Below are 6,523 nucleotides of genomic sequence, written 5' to 3' on the forward strand. Positions count from 1 at the left end.
TCAAATCTTGAAAGCGCGAATTTTTCCTAATGCTACAGATTCACGTAAATTGCCGCAGTACGCAGCGGGTCAACAAAGGTTATTCCCCCCGCGAGCCTGGCAATTAGTGTCCCGCAAAACACCGGCAAAAGTTGGCGTCCAATAACGGTCATCTGGCAATGGCCATGTGGGCATGTGGCCATGTGGGCATGTGGCCATGTGGCCACTTGCAGCGAGGAGGTGCAACCTGTCGATTGGCATTTCCTTGACCCAAATTTCACTGCGCGCACATGAGACGCGGCTGGAAAATCCGGCGGCTACAGCGGTTTGTTATTGTTTGGCTTTCTTGGCTGGGCTTGGCCTGGTCGGCATTATAATGTCGGGGGTAAACGCCTGACCAGGCTGGCACTGGTACTGGTGGCTGGCCAAGCGTGGACTCCGCTCCGCCATCACGATCTTTTTGTAGAATTTCACTTTCGTTATTGTTGTCGCCGTTTGCCGTTTTTTTTTCCCCCCTGTCCATTTAATGTTTTTTCTGTATATTTTTTCTGTGCATTTCTCGGTGGGTTTTTTGTTTATTTACCCGTGGTCAGCCCATCGAAATGGAAAACGCAGCGAGAGCCGCGGACCCCGACTGATTTGGGCATGCCGGTCACGTGGGTGGTGGAGGTGGCGGTGGCCTGAGCCCGGCCAGAACCAGTTGGGGTTGGAGTTGATGGCTTTCTCATTGAGCTGTCACCAGCCTGCCTCTTCCCATGATTCATTAGACGCGGTATTACGACACCAGAGCCACGAATGAGCCGAATTATGAACGATTTTAAATGATTTTAGCATAATCAACGGTATGGTATCTAAGACAAAGACCCTGCGAAGCGTTGACTTTCTCTCCATTGGCCAGTCGCTCCTCGGACAATGAAGCTGGCCCAAGAAGGTGCCAAAATAAAGCAATAAGAAAACCCAAAAGCGAACTTTTAACAAATGGCAAAGCGGCGAACCCAACGATCCGCACACCAAATGATGAAATTTTCGATGCCATTCTTCGATCGCATCTGCTTGAGATGCCGCCAGCAATTTGACCAGGTTATATTGGGTTATATAACCGCTAGACGAGGGTCCATCTGATAAATCAAGCTTAGTCTACAGCAAAACTTTAACAAAGGAAACAGAATGTAAAACTTGTTTGTTTGTTTTTGAGATAAACATATTAATTAAAAATTTGTTGAGACTATATGCAAGGAAATCTATGTAATTAAAACTTGACTTAGTTTAAATTAAAAGAACTAACGAAAATGAATATATCAAATTAAGAATTGACTGCAATATGTTTCCGCAAAAATAGCCAATTTAAACACTAATATTAAATTATCTAAAAATCAGTATAAATAATACAACCTAATTAAAGTTGCAACTCTAAGCGTAAAAAGCTTAAATTTATATATTTTATAAAATTCATAAACTGACCCATTTAAATATTAAGCTTTTTCAATGCAAATTTCATTGGTTTATCATGCTAATTGCAATGGCCACTTGATTTTCAATTTGCATATAGATATCTTTCAATGATGAGCCGTCAAAATTTCTATTTCACAGCTGGCCAAATAATCTGCAGACTAAGCAGAAATATCGACAGGGGGCTGAGCGATCGATGAAAACATCAGCATAATGATCGGTGAGTGAGCGACAAGTGTGAGAAATTCAATTTGCAAGCTGGCAAAGCTCAATCAGCGGATCCAGAAAGTGAAGGTTCGATTTTGGCCAACATTACAGGGATATTGCCATGTCAACGCCTACCAAATTGCCAATTCGCCGTGTTCCCCTTTGGCTTACAGTTTATTAACTGTCATTAATTTGTTTTTAACGGCGGCGATTGAAAACGAAAGTCATCAAGTTTATAATGCCGGCCCCTTGTGAGTTGGTCAATGGTCTCCAGTCCGTCTGGGCTGGAATTTGTTGTTGGATTAGGATCCAATTAATCAAAATGAGGCGTCGACATGTTTTTTGATTTATTGCCTGCAAATTGAACCAAAAACTCAGTCCCACCTGACGGCGCTTCTTGGGCTTTCCATTTCGCAGCTTCAAAGGGTTCGAACTCCGGAGTTCAGTAGCCCAGCGGATCGGTATTTGGGGATCTGTGACTAATTGAAAAGGCAATAATTTCACTTTTAGCAAGTGGCGAGCCATGTTTGCCCACTAAAGCCAAACAAGACAGGGCAGAAAAGAAACTTCGGCATAATAAATGAAAGTGAGTAGTAGCCAACAGCAGCAAGTACAAATGACATACAGCCAATGATTGTTAAGCCAATGTATGACATGTTGGCGATGACCAGGACAACCCCCCCAACAAATAGATTCCCTGCTGGCCAACAAGGTCTGCTTTTCTAAAACGACAACAAATCACGCATACGCCACCGGTTGACAACTTGCACTTTCAATTAGCGTGTGTCAATGGCCCCCGAAAAAAGGGCCTCCTCGAATCGCGACGCCAAAGGCAACTTGGCTAGATGGTACACCTATGATTTAATTTCGGTTTCTTTTCGCACACCTTTAATTACGCAAATGTTATTCAATATACTGGCAAACGAGTTGAGCCCGCTCGCGATTAGAGAAATGGGCGAAATTTTTGGCACGACTTTCAGGAAAAGCTAAGAGTTTATTGGCTTTGCCATCGTTTTAGTCACATACTTATCATACAAATATTGATTTTGGGGATATATAAATCGGTATTTAATATTAATTATATTAATATTTGTGGCTTTTTATTTTTAAATTATACTAAAAAGTTTTTCAATCTATATTGTATTACTTATTTAATTTAATGATGTAAAGCATTCAGTATTATTGAGCTTTGCAGATAATTGCTTTAAGAAAATCCACATCTAACTTTACTAATTTCACACAGATATTGTAACATATTTATATTTTTTGGAACTGGACCTTTAAGTTTATTAATTTTTATTAAAATTTTTGTTTATAATGTTTTCCCAAGAATAAGATAGACTAATCGAGCACTTTTGGTCTCATAATTTTAACCATTATAGCGGATACTGATCTATAAGATTGTGGTATTAGAATTTGGTTTTTAGTTTAATTTTCGGTACACTTAGTATACAACAAATTTTAAGAAACAAGAGTATTTAATTTTTTCGAACAGCATAGCACTTCTTTATCTTACTTTCTTTAGGCAAGTTAAAATTAGTTTTGTCATGTCATTCTTCTTTCAACAAGACTTGTAGATAAAGAGTATTTATGTTGGAGCTATTTGTTTTTCGCATTTTTTGGCACAAACTTGGTTGGTGGTCGAATTGGCCAGCTCGAGCTTCAGGCTAATTGCACTATTATTTCATTTTGATGCCATTTTAATTTAATTCCATTTGCGCAACGACTTTCGTCTTCATTAGGTCGGTTTTTTTCCGCACATTGTTTGTTTGTTTGGCGACTCGCCATAAAAATTTTGCACCTTTCACAGAATCCATTGGACTTCCGTCACCGTTTTTTCTTTAGTTTGCTTATGTGTAGTTATTTTCTTTTCTTATTTTTTTATTTAGTTATTTATTCGGATGGTAATCAAGGTTTGACTGTGCGTCCATTTAATTGGCGAAAATTAAAAAGGGAAAACATTTTACATCAAAAACGTTTTGTGTAGGCGTCCACCGCAGCTAATGCAATTAATTAGAAAGCGAAACTAAAAAATTCATTTAGATTATGCGAGATGGGCAGAGGCAGCGGCAGCGGCAGAGGGAAAAATGTATAATTTTTTCTTGATAAATGTTGGCCCCAAAACTATATATTTTTACAATTGCCTTCACTTTTTTTTTGATGATGTCCGAAGGGCAAAGGCCAGAAAAAGGTTTACTTTCTGGGAAAGGAAAGGGAAGCCTCGATGGCCTGAGGCCACGGGTAAATGATTTACTTTGACTGCCGGTGAAATGGAGAAGTCTTGAAGGCGGGCGAAAAGTTTACCCAGAGCTTAACGAGTCTCAAAATCGCAATTCTCATGGGCATGTTCCAGACTTCCATATTTAGACATTCGATCGACACACCTGTGAACAAGCGGCTCCCAAATAAAGATCTATCAGAGCCGGTGGCGGTGTGAAGACGCTGGTTGCATCCGAAAGACACTGGGCATCTGTCTGGCGATCGATCTATCAAGATCCGAAGCAGACCCAAGACCAATAATTACCGGATGAGCAGTAATTTCCTACGGGTTACGTTTCAAATGAACTGGCAGGGCCGTCAAATTAATGACCATCTTGAGTTTGGCTCTTGTGCGATTTCATTAAGCGATACCGGAGGAGAGGTGAGAGATGGCTCTTATCCGGGCTACCACCAGAACGGTGGCATTTCCCAGCCCCCACCCCCTTAAATTGAAGAAAGGGAAAATATTGTCCATGAGTACTTTTCAATTGTTTCCATAGATGGGCCTATAAATCTGGAGAAAGATCTTATATTATTGTAGCACTTGGACTTTCGTTTTTTGTTTGCTTCTCAAGTGGCGGCTGCGCCGGCAGTTCCTATAAATCTTTTTGCCCAGAAAATAAGAAATTTCCATTGTATGGCGGAGCTGGGAAAGTCCGAGAGTCGTCATTGTGCATTCGGTTCGGGTAACTGCTCGCGGAGTAGTTGGTGGTCATCTCAGGGCCAAGAAACCCCATGATCTCTGCCTGACACTCGCCCCCTCACTCATTGTGGTCGTGTGTGTGCGGCTTTTGATGATGCTTGAAGCGTTTTAATTGTGCAACGTTTCTTTAGAAATTAAATGCAAGACTCTTCAGTTACTTCATAGCTTTCGTTTTCCATGGGAATGCTCTGGATTCCGTTCGAAAAGGCTTTCCGCTATTTTATTACACTTCGGCCAATAACCATAGTAATAACAATCAAATTTTGCACCCATCTCTTACGCAAGGTGGCGGAAATTTCACTCCGTATTGCATAAAACACACCATAAATAAATAAAGCCATCGAATGTCATAAATCCCCCAATTTGTTGACCAATTAATTCAAATGGAGCAGCATGACCAAAAGAAGATTAAATCGGTTCAATTTTCACTTTCGCTGGGCGCAGTTTTCGCCTATTACTTTGATTCAGTTAGCTAATCGCAACGGAGGATCATCGCCTGCCAGGTAATCCACTAATCCGAGGCCCATTACCGCCACGAATCGCATGTGAAAGTTCAGGCCAAGGATTGGCGCTCCGCTCGTGATCGCAGCTGTTGATAATCCGAACGCATGACCCCCGTCCAAGTACGTGATATCCGTACAAATTATGATATGCCGCTCGCCGAAGATCTCGAGTTGTGGCCACGACATGCACTTGCAACGCACTCGAGGCCCGAACTCTGGCTCCCACACGCCATAAACAATGGCCGGGGGAGGGGGTTGTCATATGCAAATGACCGGCAATTATCAGCCATCAACCGAGAGCGAAAGTTCCACGACATGCCGGCGATTGCAGGGCACTCACAACAACCGCTTGTGTTTATTTCATTATCTTTAAAATAATATTTTAGTAGAAATAACAAAAACTCCACAATTATTGTACAATTATTCTATTGACTCTTTTAAAACCAAACTTGATCTTAAGCTACTTCAAGAGATATCAGATAATTTATAAAGGCATTTTTAAATTGAATTTCTAAATCGGATTGTAATTAAAATTTTGTTGCAACCTGGGAAGCTAAACTTAGAAAGAAAAGCTGTGTTCTGTCTACAACAATATTTGTACTAGTCTTAGACTGTTATTTGTTTTATCTTTTCTGTAATGTTTTTAGTTATTTATAGATGTCTATAATCTTACATAAAAAATAAATACCCAAATATTTTTTCAGTCTGATATTCCTCTAATATCTAGCTAAGGGAAATAATTAAAATTTTAATTTGTTTCATGCAGCCTTTTTAAATATACATATAGCTTAGAAAATTAGAAACAAATAAGAATATACAACTGTAATTTTATTGATATTTTGTATTTGGTATAGACAGGTAGTCTATGTATCACCAAAAATTAAGTTACAATTTGGAATGGATAGGGATCGTACAACTAATGATTTAAATGTTCATTTATGTAACGTACCTAAACAAACTTAACAAAAAAAAACTATCAATGTTTTGTAAAAAAAAAACTTATAAACATTATACACATTTGTCGGTATTAAGTTTATGCCGGCTTCGCGTGTTAATCGTTAGCTACATGTTTCGCATATTTAATAACTTTACATTTGCAAAACAAATTGTGGAAATTTTTTTATTTATTTAAGTCGTGTGCCCGCCCTCCAAGTGAAGAAAGTTTTAAGTTTTGCTTCAGTGGCACCTGCCAGAAAATGTTTGAATCGCTGCGCAAGTTCGGTGCCGTCTCATGCATTAGGAATTCAAAGCCGCAAATTAACTCGGTGCAAAATGAACAAATATTTTTTGTATTTAACAATTTTAAAAAACTGAACTTTTTAGTAAAGCGCTTTTAAGTTTGTGATTCCGGTTGATCGGAGCAAGATGAAATAGAATTTAAAAATGTAATATAAATATATATTGCAGCCAACTTTAAAACTGT

Source organism: Drosophila rhopaloa, unplaced genomic scaffold (assembly GCF_018152115.1).
Source record: "Drosophila rhopaloa isolate 14029-0021.01 unplaced genomic scaffold, ASM1815211v1 contig_115, whole genome shotgun sequence".
Classification (NCBI taxonomy): Eukaryota; Metazoa; Arthropoda; class Insecta; order Diptera; family Drosophilidae; genus Drosophila; species Drosophila rhopaloa.